Genomic DNA, 25,444 nt, shown 5'->3' with positions numbered 1-25,444 from the left:
ATGGTTGCATGGATTTGCTACCAGTAGCTATGATTACACAAACATGTAGCAAAAAGCGTTAAGGATGCTCCAGAAAGACTGTGAAAAACATGACAGGAGTTTGTGATACCTGCTTTATTCTCTGGATGATGGTACTTTGCTGAAATTTTACTTTGGTGAAACTCCCAAAATTTCAACAGGAAGAATAAGTGATTCTGAAAGGATCCCTCAGGAGCCAGCCTATTTGTTTAAGAGGGCTGTTGACTGAGCCCTTCTATTGTTAAGTCTGATGAAGTTTATCTTTTGTTCCCTTCTATTTAGCATCCCCTGCTTTCTTGAAGACAATGTATCGTATCATGGTGGGGAAAAAAAAGAAGAAAAAAAGCAGATTTCTCTGGACAGCAATCATCCTTCAGCTTCTGTAAGTATTTTTGCTTTTGAAAAATTACTACATACTTGGAAAAAACACTATTCTACTGCAGGAAGATACTATCACTGATAAAGTAAGACCCCTGAAAAACAGGGATCTTGTCCAATTTGTGACATAGATTAGAGCTAAGGAGCTAGCACCATCAAGGAGCAAACCAGCTAGCAGCAGTCAAACACTGTAGGCCTGTGTATCAGCATTAATTTTAATGACACAACCTATTAACTTTTTGAAGGCACAGAGAATATTAGAAGTAGAAAGCACAGAAACTTTAGATAGAGGGAAATAGCTTTCACATTTTGATAAGCTACAAAAAAATGTCTATTCCAAGCAGAGGTGTTTTGCATTATTCCATTCCTGTTGGCTCTTTGGGGGGTTTCATTAGATGTCGGAGCTTCTTGCCATAGTAGTATAGGTCAGGCATTATTGTGGCTCTTTATGATACTGACTAGCGCAAGTCATGTATACAAACCTAGGAAGTATTTATTTATGTGGAATACCTACTAAAGTGGGCTACAAATCATTTAAAGATGCCTATGATATGAATCATACCACAATTTCACGGATAAGTGGAAACATTATGCAACTTATTGAGTTTTTAAAACGCTAACGAATGTGAACTACCCAGCAGACTTGAGCTGGACCTTTTCACCCCTCCTAATATATGCTGTGGGTATTTAATATTCCTCACTAGGGAGTAATGCTGGCATACAAGTCAGCAATATATTAGACTCTGGAGCCATGAACCTAGTGAGAACACAAACTAAACTGATTTTCAATTTTGGTACATTACAAAAAGGGCTATTATTGTGGGGTTAGAGATGTCAAAGTTGGTGACCTGGTATAATGAAGTATTCCCTGCTACATAGTCAAGCATGAAAAGTAATTGGAGGCGGTGTAAACTTTTAGAAGCTTAGAGTCTTCTCCCCCTCACCCTAATTAAATATTCTTTTGCAAACACTTTTTTATATTTAAGTAATTATTTTTATGAAGCCTTATAAAAGCCGAAGTGATGTTCCTGTAAAATTTGCAGTTGACAAAGAAATGTGTTTTTTAAAAGGAGGTCACATCTTGATGCTTGGGTTACTTACATAATGCACTGATGAAAAGCAAGTTGCTACCTGCCAGCTAGGAATGACATTAAAATATTATGGCAGCATGTGACCAGCTTTAGAGCTTAAAATCTTGAAAGGACACAGACAATGTCCCCTTTGAAGAAAATTCCTGAAGATCACTTTACAATTTTTGCTAAGCTTTGAAACAGACTAAAATACCCCATGTCCAAGCAGCAAAGATGAAAGTTGTTATTTCTCAGCTGCAACTTTTACATCTGATAAACAACCTCTTAAGTTTGCAGAGGTCTTTCAACATGTCTGTAAGAAGAAAGAGGTTAGCATTTATCCTCTGGAATTGTGTATGAATACTTTAAATCCCATACTACAGGCTTTCAAAAGTTCTCCACATCCCGACTTACTGTGCTGGCTTTGTTATTCCTAATTTCCCCTGGTATAATACAGTGCGAGCTGGCACAACATTGCTCCTGATTTACTAGACTGCAGAGGGCACTCCTATATAAGAAGGAATTGCAACCTCTAGGCTCATTTATTTTTAGTCCCAATCATTCATTGTTATTTTTTCTTCCTTAATAATTACGGACACTATTATTACACTAAGAGGAAATTCTTATTATTCTTGACAGTTGGCTTTGTTGTGATTATTTCATTCCCCCCAACCCCCCCCCCCCTTCCCCCCCTGTGTACAACTACAATGTCTGTCAATGCACTTATCATACTTCAGGTCAGTAGCCTCAGAAATTAGACATATACAGAAGGACTATCTCTAATATAGCTTCCCTAGGCATAACATGACCAAGGAGTGGAAGGAGACATCCTTTGTTACATGTCTGGAAAGTCGAGGAAGTTCTCTCTGAGGCAGGTCATCCATGGAGCAGTATGAAAACCTCTTTCTTGTTGCATCTCCAGAAAACGTTTGTTGGAAGCATTACCTTTGTGTGGATTTTAGCTGGGATAAATTACTGCAAGGAACAAAGTAGCCTCTCAAGCAATAGATCCTGAATTTTGGGTGAATCTTTGAACCTTGCACTGTTCCTCAGGGACTTGATGAACGGGATGGGGCCAGAGAGCTGCATTTTGCTCAACATAGCAGAAGCATGGGGTGCAGACCATTTGCCAAAAGCAGTGCTACGAACTGGGGACTTTCTGGATAGCAGACAGATGGGATACAGCTTCTGTAATGTAGACACCTGTAGGGCTGTTCCATTAGGCCATTAAAACCTTGAAAGGCCTTAAGATTAGGAGGAAGCAAGTGTAGTTTATGGTGACTGTGGTCCCACCCCGCCTTTCTGCTTTATGAGTGAATGTCTGTAAGTCCAGCATCTCAGCCACATGGCTGAATGGCTTAAAACCAACAGAATTAATTCTGGAAGTTCAGCTGATGGATGTACAGGTTCTGCATTGCAGTTTAAATATTTTCCTCCAATATTTACCTTTTTTCACTGAGAACAAGTCCATGCTAGCTTTGGCTTCTGCATGGGACACAGCTCATGTATCAACCACAGACAGCAAATGGGACATTCTGTTTTCTGTGGGCAGTGGAAAGTGATCTGCCTTTTCACATTTACTTCTGGAACCTTTCACAAGGGAAGTCTAAGATCAAGCCACTGCTGTGCCGAAGCAGAAGGACAAAGGGACCTGGCTGCTGGAGTAACAAACATACTTCCACATCTTAGCTCTGATTCATGTTTAGTTTCAAATGGAGGACCTCACATTTCAAGTGAGATATTTGCTCAGTAAAATATGTGCATTTTGTATTTCATTACCACATGCTATATATCTCATACAGCGGTTAAGTAATGAAGGAGTGAGGAAAAGGTTGTAATTTGGGGGAGCTGTAACCGTTAAGATTCTATTGAATGGGATTTTCCCTTGTTCTGTACTTTTATCTACTAGATAAAAACATTGTGCTTTATGATTGAGCTAATTGTGCTGGACAAGCCAGTCTGCAGTCCTAGAAGCCTAGATTTTCAAATGCACCGAGCACAGGCAGCTGCAACTAAAGACAGTGGGGGCATTTAAATGTGCAATTAAATGTGAAGTTCTCTAAAAATTCAAACCAGAGGCTGGCTGTAAGATTGGAGCAGAGATGCTACCTTGCCTCATGGGTGCTATGAAACTTGTGATGGACCGAAAAGTTACACTGAAAAGACTAAGTAGAGATGAAGTCTTTCTTCAGAGTGGGGTTTGAATATTAAAAAAAAATGCCTTGAATGAAAGAGAAGAATAAAAAGAAAACAAGCAGGTATAGCTTGCCTATTTGTGGACTGAATGGATGTATCATCTCATTCCCCCTCACTCTTCCCCCCCCAGTATGTGCACTTAATATGTATACCACATGGTCTGAATTAATATTGTGCAAGCGTATCTAATTCTAGCATTCCCCACTCTTATTTTTTAATATATGTAATATGCATAAAGAATGTGTATTTGAGTAAGAAGTCTTTATAGAATCGCTGAATAATTTAGGCTGGAAGAAGTATTGGTGGGTCATATAGTCAAGCCTCTGCTAAAACCAGGGTCAATGCTGGAGTCAGCACAAGTTTTTCAGGTCTTTGTCCAGTTGGGTCTTGATAATCAAGGTAACATTCATGATGCCTTGAGGCAATTGGTTCCATTGTTTAACTTTGGGAAAGGTCTGGCATTTTGAAGGCAGATCTTTGTATATGGCTATTTAGCTAAGCTTGTACTGAAGATATATCTAAATGTTGTTAAAATACAGGGTTGGAAAAACAGAAGGAGAAAAGCTGCTTTTAGTCCTACTATACATATGCTATAAATAAATTTGAGTTCTTAAATGTCAGTATTACAAACCTGGGTTTCTGAGAGTTAAAGATAACTGCAATTTCATTTATATATTTCATATGCTTTGTCTTGTCATGTCAGTCATATTTTGGAATTTGATTGCACTAAGTCTGGTAAAATTAAGTAGGACCTTATACTGTAAGTATAACACAGTCTTGAATGTGTAGAACTTAGAAACTGCAATCATCAGTTTTCTGAATGCCTTTAATAGAAGAACACAACCCAAGTACCTTGGTTTGGATCTGTTTGCTAAGTTTCCCAAGTCACACAATATTTTAATTAACAGCTGAAGAAAACGATCAGCATCAAATGGATGAGAACACTCAACATTTAAATAATCTTGAATTTAGCAAGGTTTTCAGTACTGTCTTCTATAACCTACTCATAGGCAAACTGATAAAGTACAGGCTAGATAATGGCCAGTGGTGGGTGGACTCAAAACTGGCTGACTTGCTTGACTTAAGGAATTGGGACCAGTGGTACAAAGCCTGGTTAGAGGCCAGTCACTAGTGGTATACCCAAGGGGTCAGTAGTAGAGATACTTTATTAATTACCTGGATGATAGGACAGACTGTACCCACAGCAAGTTCTCTGAGAGGAGTGGTTGATAGACCACATGGCTGTGATGGCCCTCAGGAGGCACCTTGGGAGGCTGGAGAAATGCGCTAGTAAGAACTTCATGAAGTTCAACAGAAAAGTGCCAAATCCTCCATCCTGGGAGGAATAGTGGCTGGTACCACTATATGCTGTAGTGTAAGTGGCTGAAAGGCAGCGTGGCAAAAAAGGCTCTGGGGGTTCTGATGGGTACCAGCTTGACCAAAGCCATCAATGCACCCTTGCAACAAAAGGCCAACAGCATTCTGGGCTGCATTAGGAAGAGCATTTCTAAAAGGTTGATGGAGGGGATCCTTCCTGCCTACTCAACACAGATGGGACACACCTGGAGAGCTGGATTTAGTTCTGGTTTCCCAGGGCAGCAAAGACGTGGACATACTAGGGTATACCAAGGGCTATGAAGATGTAAGGGACTAGAGCATCTGGCATGTGAAGAGAGGCTGGGAGCTGGGACTGTTGAGTCTGAAGAAGAGAAAACTCAGGAGGGATCTCTTTATTGTGTAGAAGTACTGTACGGAAGGGTGTAAAGAGAACGGAACCAGGCTTTTCTCAGTGGTATTAAGTGAAAGACAAGAGGCAGTGGGCACAAACACAGAAAGTTCAATTTAGAAAAAAAAATGTATTTTTTCTATGAGGGTGGTCAAACTCTTGAACAAGTTGTGGAGTCTCTATCCCTGGAAATACTCAAAACTCAACTGGACACAGTCCTGAGCAACAAGCTCTCAATGACTGCTTTTGTGAAGAAGTTGCACTAGATGGTTTTCAGAAGGGTATTCCAACCTCAGCCATTCTGTGTTGAGCTAGGCAGTATTTTTTCCAATTTCTCTTTCATTCACTTCCCTTGCAGTGTTGGCAGAATAGATACATTTCCATCCTGTTCTGGTTTTCTGCTTATTTTCTCCTTTACCAGCTCCATCTTTTCCTTTTATGGACACTGCTCTCTAATTTTATAAGTGATTACAGTGTTCTGCTATATCTCCCAAAGTCAAAACCTACTTTTTCTTCTGGGAGTGAAGTGTCAGAGCAGCATTAATGAGTTTCCCTCTGTGAAAAAAAAAAAAAAAAAATTAAACAAAATATAATGTGGGATGTAGCAAGAACAGAAATTGAAGCATTCTTCCTTATCTCCCTGCAGTAGAAACCAAATTTATTTCATTGTACTATTCAAACTGAATAGGCTGAAGACTTATAAAGGGAAAGAACTAATTTTCTCATAATTACATATAAACCAAAGAAGTGACCGTGAATGAGAACTGACATCATAATAATAGTGGTAAAGTGTAGTTATTATATGAGAGCAGAAATTTGTAATTTAAATAATCTGAGGGAGAGGAGCTAAGGAAATAAAAATACCAAAGTTGAATACCTATAATAAAGATAATTAGAATTAGCAGTAAATATTGCCCTGAAGCGTGCTGTTACAGCTGAGACCATTTTGTAATGTCTAAGATGCTATGACATAGTGATTTATACGCTTCTCAACCTAAATGTTAGAGGAAAACTGTATTCTATTGCCTTAATGCATTTCCTGCCTTTCAGCGGATGGCTGTGACTGGCCTACTCACTTTTCAGACAGCTTTGAGTAGGTTTTTGAAATAAGTATTTAACCACATAATGACATGAACTCAGCAGTGTGCCTTGCTGGGGCAGTAGGAGCATTTTTAAATACCAATGCATAAAGCATGGAACTATAGCAAGCCATTTAAATGATCAACAATTAGATTCTTAGTAGGCTAGAAGAGAATTGCAAGATAATTGAAAATGCTTTGTTGTTGTAATAGCTACTCTTACTAGGATTGTAGTAACATTCAAAAACTGTTCTGTACAGCTACAGAAGGCCTTTCAAACTCTATAATACTTCAGGGGGAGCAGACTCACGATTCCAAATTGAACATGTTAATTATGGGAGGTCCACAAATCAGATATGTATATTTTTTTTGGATTTTTTTTTTTTTGTTTGTTTGTTGTTGTAGCTCTTTCTGCTTTTCTCTCTCTAACAAACATTTTGAACTAGTTGTTCCATTTGGTCTTTATTCTGGTTTCAGCTACCTCTCTAGCACAGCACCAGGAGGCAAGGAGGAGCCTGAAACAGGTGGCCTGAATTAGGCCAGTGGTTGTTCCATACCATATAACATCATGTGGAAGGTCATAAATCTGTGGGTAGTTGGCTAGGGGCTGGCTGCCGCTTGGGGGTTGCTGTCAGTCAGAAGGGATGAGACCTTGTGTTGCTGGTGGGCTGTTGTACTGTTGCTGTGCCTTAGGTGGCAAGTAATTGCATTATGGCCCTCCATATTGCCATGATTGCAGTTTTGTTTCCATTTTCCTCTTCTGTCTCAGTAAATAGCTTTTATCTCAACCCCTGAGTTGTATTTTGTTTCAAATTCTCTTCTTCATCCTACTTGGTAGGGAGGAGTGGGTGAAAGGCAGCGGGGTGTGGGGATGCTGCCTTCAATGATGGGTTTTGCTTCTGTGTACTATTGTATAAAATAAGACTCACTCATATATTTACATAATGAGACCATTAATTAATGCTGTTAGATCATACTTTCGAAAGTCTGAGTAGAATAGACCTTCTAAACTTTATCTGCCCAGTTTCAGCAAGGCCACAAGCTCTTATTTTTTATAGTTATGTTCAGGCTTTTTTAGTCTCGCTTGAATGTTTTGTTTTACTCCTGAAGATACTGATTGGGAGAAAAACATCACTTAATTTCTGCTAAGATCTAGGCTTAATGTTTGAGCTTGACTTTTCTCTACCTTTTTTTTTTTTTTAAATGTTTTTATGTTTTATGTTTTTTCATTCAAACAAATTAATTAATAGTTCTTTAACATTATATAATCAAAGAATATTAGGTTGTTATAATCACAAACTAAACAAGAGAGTTAGGCAAAGCAGGCTATGATAACAAAAGAGAACAAATAGAAAACTTACCCCTATACTAGGCTTGCTCACAAAACACCAGCAGAAGCAATCTCCAGAAGAGATCCTTCCCCACTGGTAGCCAGCTCTTAAATAGGTCTAGGAGGGCTGGAGCCTGGCTCCACCCCTTCCGGCAGCACAGGTGAATTGCCTTCAGCTGTGCTCCTCTGGCTGGCTCATGGCTCACCTCAGATGATCAATCAGAGGTTCAGGCTGTAACTCAGTAGTTCCCATACAAAGATCTTTTCTTAATATATCTGGAACCATCATAAAGATGTTGATTTGGGTTAAAGACTATGTCACAAACAGTCATTTGTAGGAAGAGCGGAGAGTTTGCTCCACCTCTGTTCTGTGCTATGCCCAACTGAAAACAAGACCAAAATAGCTAATTTAGAAACAGCAGTTAAAGGATCCAAACGTAAGTAATTTTTGTGCTCTCTTGGGAGTGTTTGAGCTATTTATGAAATGCAGGTAGAGGAATTAACATTTCTAAATAATTCTAGAAAGAATGATGGTGAGAGAGATCATGCTGGATTGTGTAACATTCTCTTCCATAAAAATATTTTCCATTTTATTATGTGGAACATTTATAACCAGAAGGATTCATGCAGAAGTCCAAAGTATAATTGTGGCAATATAGAGGGAAATAACACAGCAGAATGAAATTTGCTTACCATGAAGTACAGATTAAAGTGTGGTCAATATCTGTGCTTGCTTTTAACTTTGGATTGAAGGTATGGTTATGCCATAGAGTTAATACAGTGAAGGGAAAATTGCATGCAACATTTCTCTTTCATCTCCTAGCACTTTCCAAATTGAAATAATTTATACTCAGAATATTAAACCAAATAGAACGTACATGAAGTATGTATCTCTACCAACTAGATCTGTGTAATCATGTAGTAAAAGGCAGCTTTTGATCTTATTTTTGTGTTTAAAGTATATATATCAGATAGAAAGGAGGGGGAAGAGGAATACCAGAAGGACTGGAAAGGGGTTTTAAGCGCCTGTCCCAGTATAGCTGAGGAGGCTGTACCAGAGGCAGGAACTGCTCCCCCCAGAATCTCAGCTAGCACTGCCATAGCATTCTCTTCAGTGAAAGAGAGCTGGAAGATAAATAAAAAGATTAATGGGTTTGTCTTGCTTTCATAAAGCATTTAGATTGGTATCAATATGAAGTTTGAGTCTTGTCTTATTCTATCTACATGAGTTTGTCTGTCTCATATCATGGTTTAACTTAGTTATGCATTTTAGCCGCCTGGTCTGTTTCATGCTAGATAGTAAATACTGTCTTTTTTTAACAGTTGAAATGTCAGGAAATGATTGTTTTGAATGTGCAAGATGAAATCTGTGAAATGCCGCATTTCTTTTTCAGTGAGCTCTGAAAAGGAGCCCAACATGGTTTTCTTGTTTATAAGGCAAGGACTGGAACTGACCTTTGGGGTCGCAGAGTCCAGTGCAGCGAGTTCAGGCCAGTGCACAGACACTACATCTTATAATCTCTTTCACATGCTCACAGACTTGTTTTGTGGCGTGGGTTGTTAGGTTTATTTTTTGGGGGGCTTTTTTTTTTGGCTGCGTTTGAGCACTTTACTGCAAACAGACACTAAATTAGGAAACTAGATTTTGTCCTTTGGTGGAGACTGAATCCTGAAAGCCCTTGAGCAGAAAGTAGCTTAAAGGATCAGTTATATTTCAAGATGGTGATGTGCTATGGAGGTGTTGTTACTGGGTTATGCCTGGCACTTTGGGAGATGCAATGTAGTCCAGTGGCCATTGCACTAACCTGCCCAGTGATGCTGCCTGCCTTAACTTTTTGCATCCTAATTTCCCCATCCATACTTAAAGGACAGCAACTGCTGGGCCTTTACTTTACAAAATATTTCCTCATCCTAAGCATATTGATGCCTACCAGATCAAGTTTTAGACAAACAGAGTATTTTTAACAGGAATTTATCACTCATTAATTTTGATCTAGAGATTCTCTTTTTTTTCTCAGAACTATGTTTCATTGTCAGACCTTTTTTTTTTGGGGGGGGGGGGGAGGGAAGGGGACACAATCAGGCTTTTTTGTACATAATGGAATAATGACATAACCTTCATTATAACATCTCAAATGCAACAATATAATACATTTACTTAAGTCTGGGAGAAGGAAACCAAACCAATTTATTATAGCCTGTTGATTCACACTCACATGCTGTGCAGTTCGTGTGAAGGCCCCATTTACTTTTTCACATGAACAGCCACAGCATGGTTTAAATAGAGATTTCTCTAGCAGTAGTATTAAGGCTCCTTATTAACATCATTTCTGGAGTCACTGGGCCAAGTATATCCCTAGTGCAATTCCACTGATCTCAGTGGGGTTATCCTTGAGATATATTTGCTCCATTGTTTCTACAGAATCTCTTTGTTCTTTTTTGATCTCTTTAAGAATTTTGTTACTTTGAAAATTTCTTGCATAGGGAGTCATAACATTAAAAAGTTCGCAACATTTGTAAGTACCTTTTTAGGTATTTTTTTGCACGTTTCTACACAGATCAGAAATTATATCAAATAACATATTGCTTGTTTCTCTCTCTTTTTTTTTTTTGTTTTTTTTTGTTTTTTTTGTTTTTTTTGTTTGTTTAATTCCAAAGCTTGATGTGGCTACCAAAAAGTCTGAGGCAGACTGCATATGCATTTGGCATTATCTTCTGCCAGCTCTCTCTCTTGCAATATTTTAGAAACAAGTATTTATTGAGCAATGAAACTCCCAATCCTAATATATTCTCACCTGAAAAGGCATGCTTTTATGACGTTGTGTCAGTCATGTATGTTTATCTTTATGGTTGTTAGTTTCGGTTTGGTTTGGTTTTCATTTTTACTTCTATAAAGCATTGTGCACAACTTAAATAAATAAATAAGTAGTCAACTGACCACCAAATTTTTGCTCAAGTTGGATGTGTAGATGTGTAGTTAATGACCATTTTGTACATTACACCATTACACATATGTATGTGATTTACATTATTTACTTTTTTTTCAGGAGAAAAAACAGTTTGACTGGACAAGAGGACAAAGAAAAGTGGTCCCTTGGATAAGTGGTGAGTAAATGGAAAATACATCTTGTTCTCAAAATGCTCGTATCTCATATCCCTTTCTGTATATTACTGAAGGTTTGCACAGGCATTTGGTGGTATCATTAATTTATATTAATTTTTCCAGAAAATTATTAACTCAGCACATGCACCTCTTTATTTGACTTAGCGTTCAAAGAGTCTGGCTCTGTCAGAAATTTTAATTCACCAAAATTAAATTTGATTTTCACCAAATCCATAATCAGCAGAAGAAAATGACTTGGACCAGGACCTCTGGTTCCCTGAGCTCATACTTATCTTCTTGTCAAGATCTTTTTATTCTTCAAGAAATAATTAAGTCCTAACATGAGATTGCGTTTTGCAGGGAACAGCCTACAGGCTCTAGGGTAATTAAACCCCTGCTTGTTAACTAGTGCTTGAATAAATATCATTTGATTCTGTTGATAACCAACGAGGACGTGCTAGCGTGGAAAGTTCTAGTGCCAAAATGACTTTTGTGCTACAGATATGTGTTCAGGAAAGTGCTGCAGCAGAGCTGTACCTGTGAGTTGAGTTACCTATTGAGATACAGCTGTAATTTTTGCAGATTTTCCAGTCTCTTCCAGTATGTTCTTCATGTTGAAGGGAGAAGTGATACTGCCTCTAAGTAAGGATGTGAAAAACCCTCTGAAAGTACTCACTAGCAAAGCTTATTTTCAAACTGCACACACAGAATTGGTTTATATTTATAGAGATTTGTATGTGAGACAGAATGGAAAAATGTAATCTAGTTTTATTTAACATCTCTCTCAGAATCCTAAAAACTGCTTTCAGATGAATTAGGTGCCTGTAAGTATAGTCGCTATGCAGGAAAACATTAACAGCCAAGCTTCAGTCAGCAACAACCCTGCATATTATATTACGTGTTAAGAAAGTGAATGCTAGTTACAAACCTGGGGTTGTCTCTGTGCGCTTTTCAAAACTGCAATGTGATCATTTATCTACAACATTAGAGCTGAGATAAAGAGCTGAGGGCCTCATCTGAAAGCTGGCATTCTCAGGCATCACCAGGTACGTCAATGAAATGTTCCCATTATACTTGTCCAATCGCAGCATGCTATTCATGTCTTCCTGATCTGCAGATCACTAAGACCAAACAGGAATCTGTTGAGACATATTTTAATTTTGATCTTTGCACTAGGAGTGATCCATGAACAAAAAGAAGTACAAAAATGAGGCATTAAGCAGTAGTACCTATTTCCTCATTAGCTCTTTGAATTTTCTAATATCAGCATTACGGATTTCAGAGAGTACGTGAAGACATGATTTTGCATCACGTAACATCTGGTCTTGTGCAACACAGCCAAGCCTCTTGAAGGAGGAACACAAGAGACGGGACATACAGTTTGTCCTTTATGGTTGAACACTGCAGAATTTCCCATCTTCGGGATACACATCTTGCAAAATGCAAAACAGAGAGAGAGTCAGGGTGCCATTTTGACATAATTGTAGGGCTCTTGGGTGCCAACGGCATCTCTTCTCCAGCCCCCAAGCCTCAGGGAAAGCAGGTGAAAAGTAAGAGCACCTGGAACCTTTGACAAATAAGAGCCTGCATGCATGTCCTGGAGGAACATTTCTGCCTGGCAGATATTCCTGGAAGATTTTGGCTGGGTCTACATTGTGTTTCTTAAGGGCCCTCCTCCAGAGGCTGGTGCAGATGGAATCTCTTCACCAGGCCCTCCGAGAGCTTCGGAGGGCCATCGCATTCTCACTGTTCTTCTGTGCAGGTGAGGAAGGGCACCCTGAACAGCTCTTCACCATCTGGGGGTATACTGATTTCCACAGCAAAGCCAAAAAGCAGATTTTAGCTGCAGGGTAATGTGATGAGAGAGCTTGAATGAAAATAACTTTTTCATCCTGGGAGTATAAGAGAACTTTGCATTATTTTTACCTACCAAGGTAAGAAATAATAAATACTCCTCAGAGTATAAAGCCTCAGTTGTATCTGATTTACAAAAAGAGGAAAAAACAAGGACTTGGGGTCTTAAACTGCGTAGTGCAGTTCTGGACTGTTGTAATGATCCTTTTCAAGGCACTGCTTTAATGTACTCTCCGGCTAAGCAAAATGAAACGGAAGATACCTCATCAACTTCTGTGTTTAATTTCATTTGCAGAAACTCTATGTGTAGAACTGTGCATAGCCTTTTTAATAGTGTTGGATCCACTGTCAGCTGAAAGATACTTGGATGAAGTACTGGAAATTATTTTAGTATTTTCAGCAAGAATCACTAACAGTGATGAGTAACTTCCTGGTTATTAAGTGCATCAGGCAATGCACATTGTTCCTCAACCTGATAAACTCTTAGCTGGGAACTTCCCTTCCCTGTGGTTGTTGATCTGCCCTGGGTTTTTTGCCTGCCTCTTCAGACCAGGCTGCTCTGTGTGATCTAGTTGAATGTTGAGCAATCAGTACCACCAGGGCTGTGTTTTTAATGAGAAAAGCAGTTAAGTAAATGGAATGTCATTAAGACATACGACTGTTTTGGAGATGATGCCAGCAGTATAACAGAAAGTTACTTTAAAATATTACTTGCTATACATTTATTTTTAATGCATATGAAACTGTAGAAACAAACCACTTTAACTAGCTGAAGCAATTGAGACTCTTTGCATGTGCTATTTCAAATCCCAGTAGTATTTCAGCCTCTTGGAGTTGTCTCTTGAACTGTCAAAGAGAGATCTGGACAGTTTCTCAGTGTCTCTGACTATTAAATCCTTAAGTGATGTGTCTATATGCTTAAGGAATGGGTCAGCTTGCAGACAGAGATGTACCAATGTTTAAAAAAAGGAACAGATTGGTTACTAGCATATTGCCATGAAAACCTTTGCCCTCAGCTGACTGGGTTTGTTCCAAGATTCAGTGTTCACTTTAACATTATATGAGACAAAGTGATGTGACCAAATATCCATATGTTTTGTTTTGTTTAGGGTTTTGTGTGTGTGTGTGTGTGTGTATGATGCATTGCTTTGAAACTGTTTAGCTCAGTGCATTCAGAGTTCTTTGCTCTACCATTTCAGTCAGGTTCTAAACACAATTGAGCGTAACAAGAGGCAAGGAGGAATTGTTACAACTTTGCTAACAAAGGCAATACTTCTTTTGGTATGTTTTTCTTGTTTTGAATCTGTAGTGACGCTTTCCTGTTTAGAAAGAACAAATGTCCTTTTGTTGTGAATCCTCCACAGTATTTGTGGCTCATATCAGTCACACTGTTATTAATAAACCAGATAAGGTTTTGAAATGCTAGCAGTTACTCCTGCTAAGAGTTGTTGCCTGTTTGGTAGGTAAAATGAAGATCATCCCCCTTCTCTGGCAATCAGCCTTTTGCTGCTGGCAATTCACAGGACCTCATTTCTGTAAAGCACTGATTGCCCACTATTAGACAGTAGGAGCTGGGAGAATCAATGAAGAATTCATAAAAAAAGAAAATGAAGGATTTGTCTATGAGCAGGGGCCTCAGACCTGCTTTTTTGGATTTTTTTTTTCTCTGTTTCGAAGATGCATAAGAAAGTAATTGGGCTTCTTGGTTTTCACAGTAAGAGCACCAATTAAAGATTATTTATTGTGCTTAGCAAATTTAAATGTGTTTAAAAAAAAAACAACACAGAATAACACAGGCAACAAGGTGGAATCTGTTGTGAGTCATCACTTTCATTCTCAGTCAAAGTTCTCTATTTTTTCATGGCATCATAGATGTAAGTCAAATCTCATATCCTTTCTGTTTTTCCAGGAAGTTCAAAACAGCTCTGCAGGGACATTTTAGGATCAGGTGGGCAAAACTTTTAACAGTTTGCAAACACACAGGTCCCTTTGCCTTATCCACAATCACAATTTATAAAGGAAGAGAGTTGTTCACATTTCTTGAAGCCAACGTATCGTTTGGAGTATAGTTAGGGAATGCAGCATTGGATGATTTTGCGTGTGTTAACATCTACCACTAAAAATAAAGTGTTAATAATAGCAGTGGTAGCTGCTGCAACATAATATACAAAAAATAAGGACGAAGGATGGATCCTCCATCTCAAAACCAGCAGATCTGTAGGAATAAAGAAGTGTGAAAACAATCTTTAATTGCTTTTTCTTGTTCTCTCAGTTTGTTCCTTGACATTGTGGAAAAAAAGAGAAAATAAATAAAAGGGAGAAGCCTATCTGTAGTATTGCTAGAAAAAAATCCATCAGAATTCTTTGCCCTTGGAAAAAATCTTCTAGAAGATGGTAGCTTTGACAATTCTTCAGTAATTGGGAAACTTCAGGAAAGAATGTACAAAGAATGTTAATGAATTTTCTACATACTGAGTTTGAATTGCCTCAACTAATGTGATTGACATGTCTTGAAAGGAGGAAAAGCTGAACTTTAACTTTTGTGCTTTAGATAAGATGAGGTCCTGCACAAGATATCTCACAGCCTCCAACCCATATATATATATATTGCTAGCAGCAAAATGCTTGCCATAGCTTGTTGAAATTGGCAGAGAGCTTTTTCATTTTTACATTAATAGAAATTTGGTAAACCGTAAGAAAATTAATCAGTTAGAGGTGATATCCACAGAAGAGACTTATTTATAGATATTCTTAGACTTGTTATGTTGGGCACATTAGAATCTCCTTTGCAAAGGATGAAAGTGCCTAGAGAGCCACCAATGCCAGGCAACAGGAAATGTTGACCATGAAATTCCACCTTTCTTTAGAACTGTCTTCATAACTCTGGACTAGCTAGGAGTGGCATGTAAAGGAGAAAGACTAAGCAAAGCAGTGTGTGAATGAGACTTTAAAGTAAGCTTTACTTGGAAGGAGAATGCTAGGGATTTATTCCCTACTTGGCTTAGCTTAAAATAGTGAACTGTTAATCAGAACAGTCTGAAATATTCATCCGTCCCCTTCCAAGCAAGTTCCCTAACCTGAAGGCCAATGGCTTAACAAGTATTTAATTACTCCACTCAAAATGAAACAGTTTCCAGAGAAGTATTTGGAGGCCCCTATAATCCCAAGATTTCCCAAGATACCCTCCAGAAATTTTTTGGAGAGAGATTTCTAAGCCAGAATTCTGTTAGACAAAGGGAGGAGGAAAAAAAAACAACAGGTTTTCCAAGTCCTAAGGGAATGATCATACTGCTGAGGTGTTGGGTAAAGCATGGAAGCAAGAACAAAAGCCAATGTGCAAAGAACAATCAAGGACTCCATGAGTCTTCAGATCTAAATTTTTCATGGAACACATGGCAGACTGAAATAGGGGAACCACAGTCCCAAAGGCTCCTTTGAGACTTGTTATGGAATAAAATTTTGAATAGAGATTGTTTTAGCTTTACTTCCCCCCCTTTTTTTTTTTTTCTTTTTTCCCTTTTTTTTCTTCTTCTTTGTTTTTACTCTTTTCAAACTAATTAGTTTGTTCTCTTTGTTGTTAAACGTTCAGCCAATACTTGGTTTTCTTCTCAATACTTTGTGTGTTATTGCAGATGATCAGTATCAGATTTGTGAATAGGGTCATTTCCAGAATTCCTTTTCATCTCTTGTGATTATGTAGCCTAGTTTTTGACTTGTTCTCCTCAAGACTCTCTGGTTTTGCAGACATTTGGAAAAAAAAATAGCAAAGAAATTGAAGATGAGATTTCTGAGGGAGTTCTCACAGTGATCTTACAGAAAAAGGCAGAGGCCTTGCTTTGGAAACTGCTAGTGAAATTGTTCCAGGACAATCCTGGAAGTTATTTGTGTTAATTGCATTTTAAAAACTTCTCCATAACCTGCCCAGGAGCTTGCCAGAGTGACAGGGTCTGGAAAAGATGAATTCTTAGAGGAGTCTGATTTCCAGAAGAAATATGCCCAGGCTTCCATAAAAGATCAGAGACTTCTTTATAGGTCCCTCTCAGCTGACCAGTGTCTGTACAGAATCACAGAAAATCACATCGTTACATGAGACTCCCACACCAAATGACCTGAGTTAGGTTGCATATGCTACAGATGAAAAAAGTACACAAGCAACAAGGCACAAGCAGGTACACTGAGGGTTTGGAGATAACAGTCTGTTCATTCAGTACTGTGATTTCTCTGATTTTTCTCTGGGGCTTGATTTCAGAGGCGAGGCAAGTTCCTTCTCTCTGGCCCTTCTTGACTGCTTCTGTGGTTTGAAGGGAGTGTCACAAAATGTATTTTGAGGAAGAGACTGAAGAAAATAGGACAGACAAATGAGAATGGATGAAAATATTCAGACCTGAGTAGAAGGACACAGAGCACTTTTTTCACTGGATGCTAAAGAAACACGATGAAAACAATGGATCAGTAATTTTAATATGGCCTCTAACGTCACAGTAATTGTGTCTACCACTGCTAACCATTGTTCAGTCTTACCACCAGCTATTCTCTAACACACCAGTGCAAGGGAGGAGTGGAAGGAGATGTACACAGAGTTCTTTCCAGTATAGCTGAGGCATGTCCTGGCTGCAGAGGGTAGGGATCACAGTAAGAATTGTTGCCCCATTGTTCTTTGGTGAACAGAATTTCTGAGATTGAGGTGCCCTCCTCGAACTGGAAAGCAACAGCAGCCCCACGAATATAGAAAATAGAGAGAAAGGGCTGAGAACTGGCTGCTTTGCATATGCAAAGAACATAAAATCAGTAACTTATTTATACAGAATAATTAATTTGGCACAAAGGAAACCTGTGACAAAACTGGAAAGTGACCAAGACATGTCACAAATCACAGGACAGGGGAAAGAGAATAAGCAGTACTGCAGGCTACAGCAGGTTGTATTGAGGGTTACATCAAATAAAAGATCTGGATTTCATGCCATAGATGAAAATGTGTCTGCACAGGGGGTTTCTAAAGAGGCTGGGCAGTATTTGAATAATGAACTGGTGAAGATCACTGAGTATCAGTTTAGGATGCCAGGTGATATCTCTGCTGTGGGTGATAACCAAACACACTGCTGTGTGAGAAGGCAAGGGTGTAATACCTTTGTATTAGCCATTTCCATCCTGGATAGTTTCCTACTCAGAGCTCAGAACTATCAGGCAGGTTACCTCACGTGTTCTTGTTCTTCTACAGTGTTATGGCAAATGAAGCAAGTTACTGTATGTTGTGGGTACTGAGCCAAAGTTTCAGTAGCTTCTTCTTCTTTTAACATTGTTATGTAGCATATTCCTGTAAATGTTAAGTGCTACAGACTGTTGTCCAGCTGGAAAGTCACTCTTCTCAGCCAAAATACAGCATTCAAGTTACTCAGTGGTAGCAGAAATGAGTGTCTGTGAATTTCATGGCCTGGTGAGTGGGGCATCTTGCCAGGCGCAAACAGCTTGTGAAATAAGAATGTTATCTGTAGGAAGTATAATGTAAATTCTTTACTGTTGCTTACGGCCTTAGTTTTCAAAAGGAAAAAGTTGTTAACACTGAACTTGGTTGTTCCTCTGCTGTTTAGAGCCATACCTATTGCTGCCTTCATGGTATTAGAAAATACGGTACATAAAATGTAATGCTTCTGTATAATGTTTGTTTCAGTGCAGATTCTAAAGTTGGAGGAGGTGAGTCAACTGGAGTTTATGTCTAATAGTGTAAATGTTTTCCCAAAATCCGGAGTTGCTGAAAGAGATCCAGAAAGTTTAAATTATTAACACTACTAAATATCATCAAGTCAAAGGCAGACTTTCCAGATGAAAAGGAATGCTGGAAAAGGGAGAACAAATTTGTTGACTACTTTATAAAAAATTGAAGCAGAAAAGCTATTTTGGGCTGCTCTAACAATTGTAGGAACCAAATAGTCTGGAAAATTTCATTTCATGTCTAACAGTTAGATAAAAAGTTTCTGTAATCCAAAAAGGTTAAATCTCCAAGTAATGCTTTTGTAACTGACAGAATTAAAAATGAAGAGATTTTCAAATGAAAAATTGTTTCAAAAAAAGACCCCAAAAACATAAGAGAATGAGAAAAGAACAAAAAAAGAAAAGGGACATAACAGTAATGCTATTTGATAGAGCAAATTCTCAGCTACAGAATACTATTCTTTAGCACACTCACCACCATTTTGCTGTGCATTTTTGCCAGCAATGAACAAGAGCCTGTATGCCATCTTCATAAATATCTGCACTAGCAGATTTTTCATTAGGATTTGCAATTGATTATCAGGAATAATTCTTAAAGCTACCATTTTTTAAAGCTGTGTCTTCGTAAAAGAAAAAAAAAATCTTGTTTACTGAATATGAGTTGTAAGCTCATTAATTCCATTTTCCTACATAAAATGAACTAATTTCTTAGCTACACTTATAAGAAATTCTTTTATTTAGAAAGTAAATCTGTAATTTAATTGAAACATTGTTTCCCCCCTCAACTCCCCCCCCCCCCCCCCCCCCCCAAAAAAAAAAAAAAAAAAAAAGGGAAAAGCAGGAGAGGATAAAGAAAAGAGACTTTTTGCTAAAGTGGTATCTCTAACTTGCAACGCAAGAATCTGGTATTTCAAATAAGTTGAAAGTAATCTTTCTTGGGTGAGCTCAAAGAAACAATTCCCATTGGCATCTCTGAGGATGATTTGTTTTATTTGAGCCCTTATTTAATTTGCAGTTTTTTCCCTTAGTAAACTATGTGAATTATTCCTTGTTTAAATTTTTCAAAATGGTGTGGTTAAATACAGACCAGTGAGTTCCTTTCACAGAGTTTCACATCTTTTCCTGCTAGTAACAAGCAGTACTTCCCTGGGTGTACAAAATAGAAATAAGTCTGTTGCAATCTTCCTTGGGCAACAGAATCCAAACTTAAAAAGGCACTGAATATACTGACATCACTAAAACTAGAAATAATAATAATAATAATAATAATAATAATAATAAAAGAAACCAATCATGCAATAGAACCCTAATCCTTCATCCATCTGCCCAGAGACTGGAAAAGTAATTGCTTCTGCAGTAAAATTAGTAACTTTGGATCTTTGATAGCTAATAATGGAATAAGAAAAAATGTATGTATAAAGGCACTCTTTTTTATCATTGTTTAGCTTCGTTTGCTTCTAACCCCTGTAGCATAAAAATTTATTCCAAGAAAACTGCTGTTTTCACTCTTTCCACTCGCTCCAGTATTCCCATACTTCTGATATTTTATTTCCACTGATGCAAGAAAGAGAGAAAAGAAAGCAGGAAAAAAACATTTATCATATCATCTGAAATTATGCGAGCAAGTAGCTAACAGATAAACAAGAAATGCACATCCAGTATTGTCCAGCATCAGACTGTTACCTTCAGAATGTAGGGCTTATAAGAGGGAAAAGCAAAGCTTCTTGCACTCCTTTTGAAATACTTAGAGGAAAACTATTTATATGATACATGCACTGTAAATTCCTCAAATCCACCAAACACTGCCCACACAGTCAAGCAGGCTGTGCCTCCTCTGAGAGTCTCACCCCAGCCTTTCTCTTAGCACTGTCCTGAGTGTTATGAGAAAGAAGTCATCTTCCCATTGTCTTGGGTTCAGATACATCATGGCATGGTGACCTGGCTTTCTTCTGGGAGGGGTCTGGTAGCTGCTGCCATTTTGAAACTAGTTGTTCTTTATTTCTTTTTTTAGTTAAAGTCAAAAGGCTGGCAAATGCCCATTGTCAGCCTCAAAAAAAAAAAAAAAAAAAAAAAAAAAAGTAAGAAAGTTTGATTTAATTCCATTACCCTAATTTTCTCTTGGGAAAAAAAAAAAAACAAACAAAAAAAAACCACACACATGGTGTGAGGTGCTAAATGGTACTAAAGAAGGAGAGCTTTTATGTAAACTAAAAGTACCTTAAAAATAAGGTGGTGGAAAGTATTTTATCTGACTCCTGGATTCTGCAGTTTGGAGGGGCTCTACTTTTTCAATTTTTTCCTGCAATCACAGAAGATACAAATTTTTTTTAGTATCTTAAGTAAAATTGAGGTCTTGACCATTAAAAACACTGTCACGAGGCTCAGGTGAAGTAGAACCAGTCACATTCATGACAAGGAACTCTTCTTCAAACCACTGGAAACACCCAAGAGCCCCCTTAGAGGAGAGGAGTCCATGAGCTGTGGTCTGGCTGGGGAACTGGGACACAACTGCTGTGACCTATACTTAGTGGTTAGTTAGAAGCCTGCTTGGGAAGCTAGCTTAAAGAACTGCTTAACATAACATGCAACCTAACAAAAAGGGAATTAATTTATGGGAGAACGATTGAAAGAGAGCAATACATCTGCCATCTGGAAATATCCACTTCCCAGTCAGATTCCTAAAACTTGCTATACTGTTATGTAGTTCAGCTTAATGGTGGAGCTGAGGAGCAGAATCTTCTCAATGTAGCCTCTCTGAAAATGTTTGGCCTTGTACAGCCTCTGCTGACGTGTGGCACACTTGCTGATACTCAGGTAGTCTCCTTGGATGGAGATGTATATACGTACAGAAGTTTTCCTACATGGATGAGGGTGTATGTTCTTGCGCATCCACAAGTTGAAGGCAAACATACATCCTTCCCAAGCAGGATTTAGTGTTCTGAAATAATACAGCATCACAATGTGAGTGGAATTATTTCAGCTGAAAAAGAAACTTAAATCAAGCCTCTATGTTAAAGCAACACAGACGAAACCGTTTTTAGAAGGGTGACCTTACTCAAAGGAAGCAGGACTGACAACGTTTTACAAACCAGAAATCTTTTATTTGGAATTTTTTCTTGGATTGATTTTTGTTTTGGAACTTCTCTAAACACTATTTAACTTCAAAAATATTCTGACCAAGCTCTACCACATGACATGCTATAAACACAGACTCTACAAGAGCTGCTTTCATTCTTTTCTACAAGTCAGGCAATTTTATTTAGCGGGGCAGGCTTACAGATGTTTCGGTGGATCTAATGCTAGGAAGGAAAGAATCTGATAATGTGAGCCATGGTAAGTTCTCAATAGGCTTTCTGTAGGCACCATTAGTACATAAAGCCCTGTGTTGTCACATGGCATTGAGGCAATGCTGTGCTAACAGAAAGTAAACTGGTGTATATACTGCACAAAACAGATAAATCCATGGGTGCAATAAATAAATAAATAAATAAAAAGCAGTAACTAATCACAGAACAGAATTAAAACTGAGATCTATTTTCCGTAAAGCCCCCAAGGAATTTTTACAGTCTCTTCAGTATGTGTGGCGTCAAACAGGGCAGCTCTGTTGTGGTTAGCAAACATTAGTGTGTCCTCATCATAATCCCATCCGTGCCTGTAGTAAAAGGGGCCCCGTGCCAAAAATCTTCCATATAAGGCCACTGTCGACCCTGCAGATGTGGGTTTCTTCCCTTGTGAGCTGCTCACACCATCTTAACTTGTTCATCATGCAGCGGGAACAGAAATCCAACTGTCTTTACTGTCCCAAGGTGCAGTCTCACCTCCAGAAGCTTAAGAGTGAATAGGAAAGCTCAGTGAGCCCCCTTTTCCCTTGGAAGGCTTTTCTCACATGAGGACTCCTGCTGGCTGCCTGGCCTCTTTTTTCCTATGTGGCATGCATGAGAGTGCTGTCATTCCCCCAGCCGCAGAGTAGGGATAAATAGTTACAGAACATCCTCTGCCTTTGCTTGAAACAGAGCTTTTTACAGAAGAAATTTCTAAAAAAGATAGACCCTGTGGAAAACCTCACATTTCCTCTCCCTGTAAAATTATTTCCCAGTAAATGCCTATCAATACATTTGCTCTATCCATAGGCTAAAGGTAGGTGATTTAGCGAAGTTTGGTTTTGTGGTATTACAGAGTATTCATAATGAATCCACTGTGACTACACATATTTTTAGTGAGGTGTAAAAACTGTGACTGAGTATAATTTTCTGCAGTCTTTATTTCCACTACCTAGGAAGCTTTTAAGCTAAAGCTATTTTGATTCTCATTCTTCTCTCAAACCATTTGGACTACCTTCATCATACCTCTTTTCACATCACTCCCTTTTTTGGGGAATGTATGGTAATCACACAAAAGATGTTCCAGTGGCCAGTTTTTCAGTGTAACAGAAATGCTGAGTCACAGCTTGAAGCAGTGATTGAGCACCTGGTGGCAAGGCAGGGCCAACCGAGGGGAACTCAGGTGCAAGCAATGCACCTGAGTGACTGGAAGGGGTGGAGCCAGGATCCACCCCTTCCCAGATCTCATTTAAGGGTTGGTAGTGGAGGTGTGAGTATCTTACTGAAGGTACCTGCGTTTCTGGAGTCTTCTAAAGGTAAGTCAAGTCTTCTAAAGGTAAGTCAGTTTTTTTTTTGTTGTTGTTGTTTTTTTGTTTTTTTGTTTTTTTTTTTTTTTTTTTTTTTTTTTTTTTTTTTTTTTTTTTTTTTTTTTCCTCCTCTTCCCCCCCTCTCTCTCTCCTCCTTGCTGGTTCGTATTTGCTGCTGCCAAAGACGTTGCTACCCTGCTATTACTGCTATTATTGCTATACTTTCCACCACGTTATAGCGTTACACTCAAGATCCCCTCTAGTCACAGGTCTGTAATTAAAAGTAGGATTACTTCTTAGGTCTTTTTCCAAGTGCTGAGTTCTCAAAAGCTGGTCACACGTTAGATGCTATTGATTACAAAACTCCTTCAAAATTCTGAACAGCTAGTTCTGCTCTGGAAGAAACAACTCTTGCCAACTTTTCTACACCACGTGAATAACAACATTGGTTTCTGTATTTTTGGAGTTCTGAAATACTGGTGTGAAAATTGAGTTGTAGGATACTTCAACAAGCAGTAATTGGGCTATAATTTCTACTGCAGCTAATACAGCACCAAATTTAACACTGAAAAATGTTTGGTTTATTTTAAGGAGTTATTTTGTCATAGCAGTGACAAATTTTCACCTGCTCTGGTTCCATTCTTCTGCGTGGAGTAATGCATGTTGGTCTTTGCAGTGTCTATACAGTCACCAAAGCTTTCTGATGCTGGCACATCTCAAGACTGAAGCAGTTTCACTTAACTGACAGATAACAAACTCTTCTTTTTAATATTATGAAATGGGATTTATTTAAGGAGAGCCACCTTTTGCTAGTGCTCATGGGTTTTAATGAAAGAAAAGGTTTTTTTTTTTAATCCGCAGCTAGTTAGATAAGCCCAACAAAAGATAAACTGCATGATTTCATAACATCCAGATTGTGTGGAGTGTGTTCTCTAAACAGATCTATTTTAAAAAATAGAAGTGAAAAAAGCACTTGATCTGGAATAACTGATATCACTGATTCCTCTTTAACAGCAGTGATTGTTTCCAGGAAAGTTTTGAAGTATTTTGTTTGCTGTAATGGAAAGTTCACAAAGAAAAAAAATGATCTTACTGAATAGCCTATCCCAGGGATGAAAAAACCTGATAGAACACAAAATTAATTAAACTGTCATACTGCCACTTAATAAGGCCTCATACGAGCTAATATAGAACATTTGGTGACTGGAAATACCTTATATGTTTTGCATAGTTGTTTTATTTTTCAAGCTCCTGCATCTTATGCAGCAACTGAGCTATCTATTAAATTCTGTGGGATGGTTTAAAAACCCCAGAAAGAGTATTTCCTTAGAGATTGTTTTATCTATCACGTAAAGTGTTATTGATTTATGCAGTGAATGTCTGATTCTATATATTATTTCCTTCTTCCAAAGAATTCTTTTTTTTTGTTTTGAAAAGCTATGTGCTTAGGCCTGTTTTAGATGGCTCATTAGTATTCAGTACTTTCAACTCCATCTAAATTAAAGGAGAACTAGGTCAAATTTGCTCTAACAACAGCTCCATGTGCCATGTGAGGCACAGAAGTAAAATCCAAAATTTGAATACATTTGATATGATAAAGTTCATGGTTTTGTATGGAATAGCTGCTTTTTTTTTTTTTTTTTTTTTTTTGTCTTTATTTCTGGTGCTACATGTAAAGGCTGCTGGTGTTCATTGGCATTAATCACATTGCTTGTGTCTTGAAGACCCAGGTAACAGAAAAATCAGTACAAATAAAACCATACTTCCAACCACACTTAGCTGCTATTGCAGTGTTTCTGAGGAGTACGGGGAAATGACTTAATGTGTTTTTAGCATACTTTAAACAGTTTTATTGGTATTACTGTTTTGCCTTTCTGCAACTGCAAAATCAGTTTACCTCAAGTTGAAAATGTCAGCCAACTGGAAGAAAATAGATCTGTACCTAATGAAAAACCTTAAAATTTTGCTGTTGAGCCCCTGCACAAGTTTAACCTCTTCTACTAAATGTAATACATCTATCCTCTGTACCAGAGTACTATAGGCAGATTTAAAAGCACGAGGCAGACCACTGTGGTCTCTGTGCACTCTGGCCACTGTGCTAACAGGGCATCTCCATGTTGTGCCGTAGTCGTATTGTTTCAGGAATATTTGAAATTGCTAGTTCTACACCTAGAAATGGTTTGAAAGCATCAGAAGGGAGCTGTTGGTATTGTTGAGAGCTGTAATGTAGCCATAGCCCTTCAGGACTTTGAGCTTCATGAAGAGAAAATTCTTTTGTGTTCTGTAGGAGGTGCATGTTTGCTCAACAGTCCATACTTGTGGATGCTCTTCTAACCCAGGTATATAATTCTGGT

The 25,444-nt window shown here is 38.3% G+C and overlaps 1 long non-coding RNA gene across 6 annotated transcripts in view; it reads left to right on the top strand.

The window, feature by feature from the left end:
* Positions 1-25,444, top strand: part of LOC125688616 (uncharacterized) — a 449,093-nt gene that overhangs the window by 370,864 nt on the left and 52,785 nt on the right. For all 6 annotated transcript variants that reach the window (XR_007374813.1, XR_007374812.1, XR_007374809.1 and 3 more), the window contains 2 exons: positions 301-400; positions 10,845-10,902. This is a non-coding gene — a long non-coding RNA (uncharacterized LOC125688616). The remainder of the gene's footprint in view (positions 1-300; positions 401-10,844; positions 10,903-25,444) is intronic.

Source organism: Lagopus muta, chromosome 2 (assembly GCF_023343835.1).
Source record: "Lagopus muta isolate bLagMut1 chromosome 2, bLagMut1 primary, whole genome shotgun sequence".
NCBI classification, from domain to species: Eukaryota; Metazoa; Chordata; class Aves; order Galliformes; family Phasianidae; genus Lagopus; species Lagopus muta.
The sequence above is the reverse complement of the archived record's forward strand: the minus strand, read 5'-3'. Positions and strand labels throughout refer to the sequence as shown.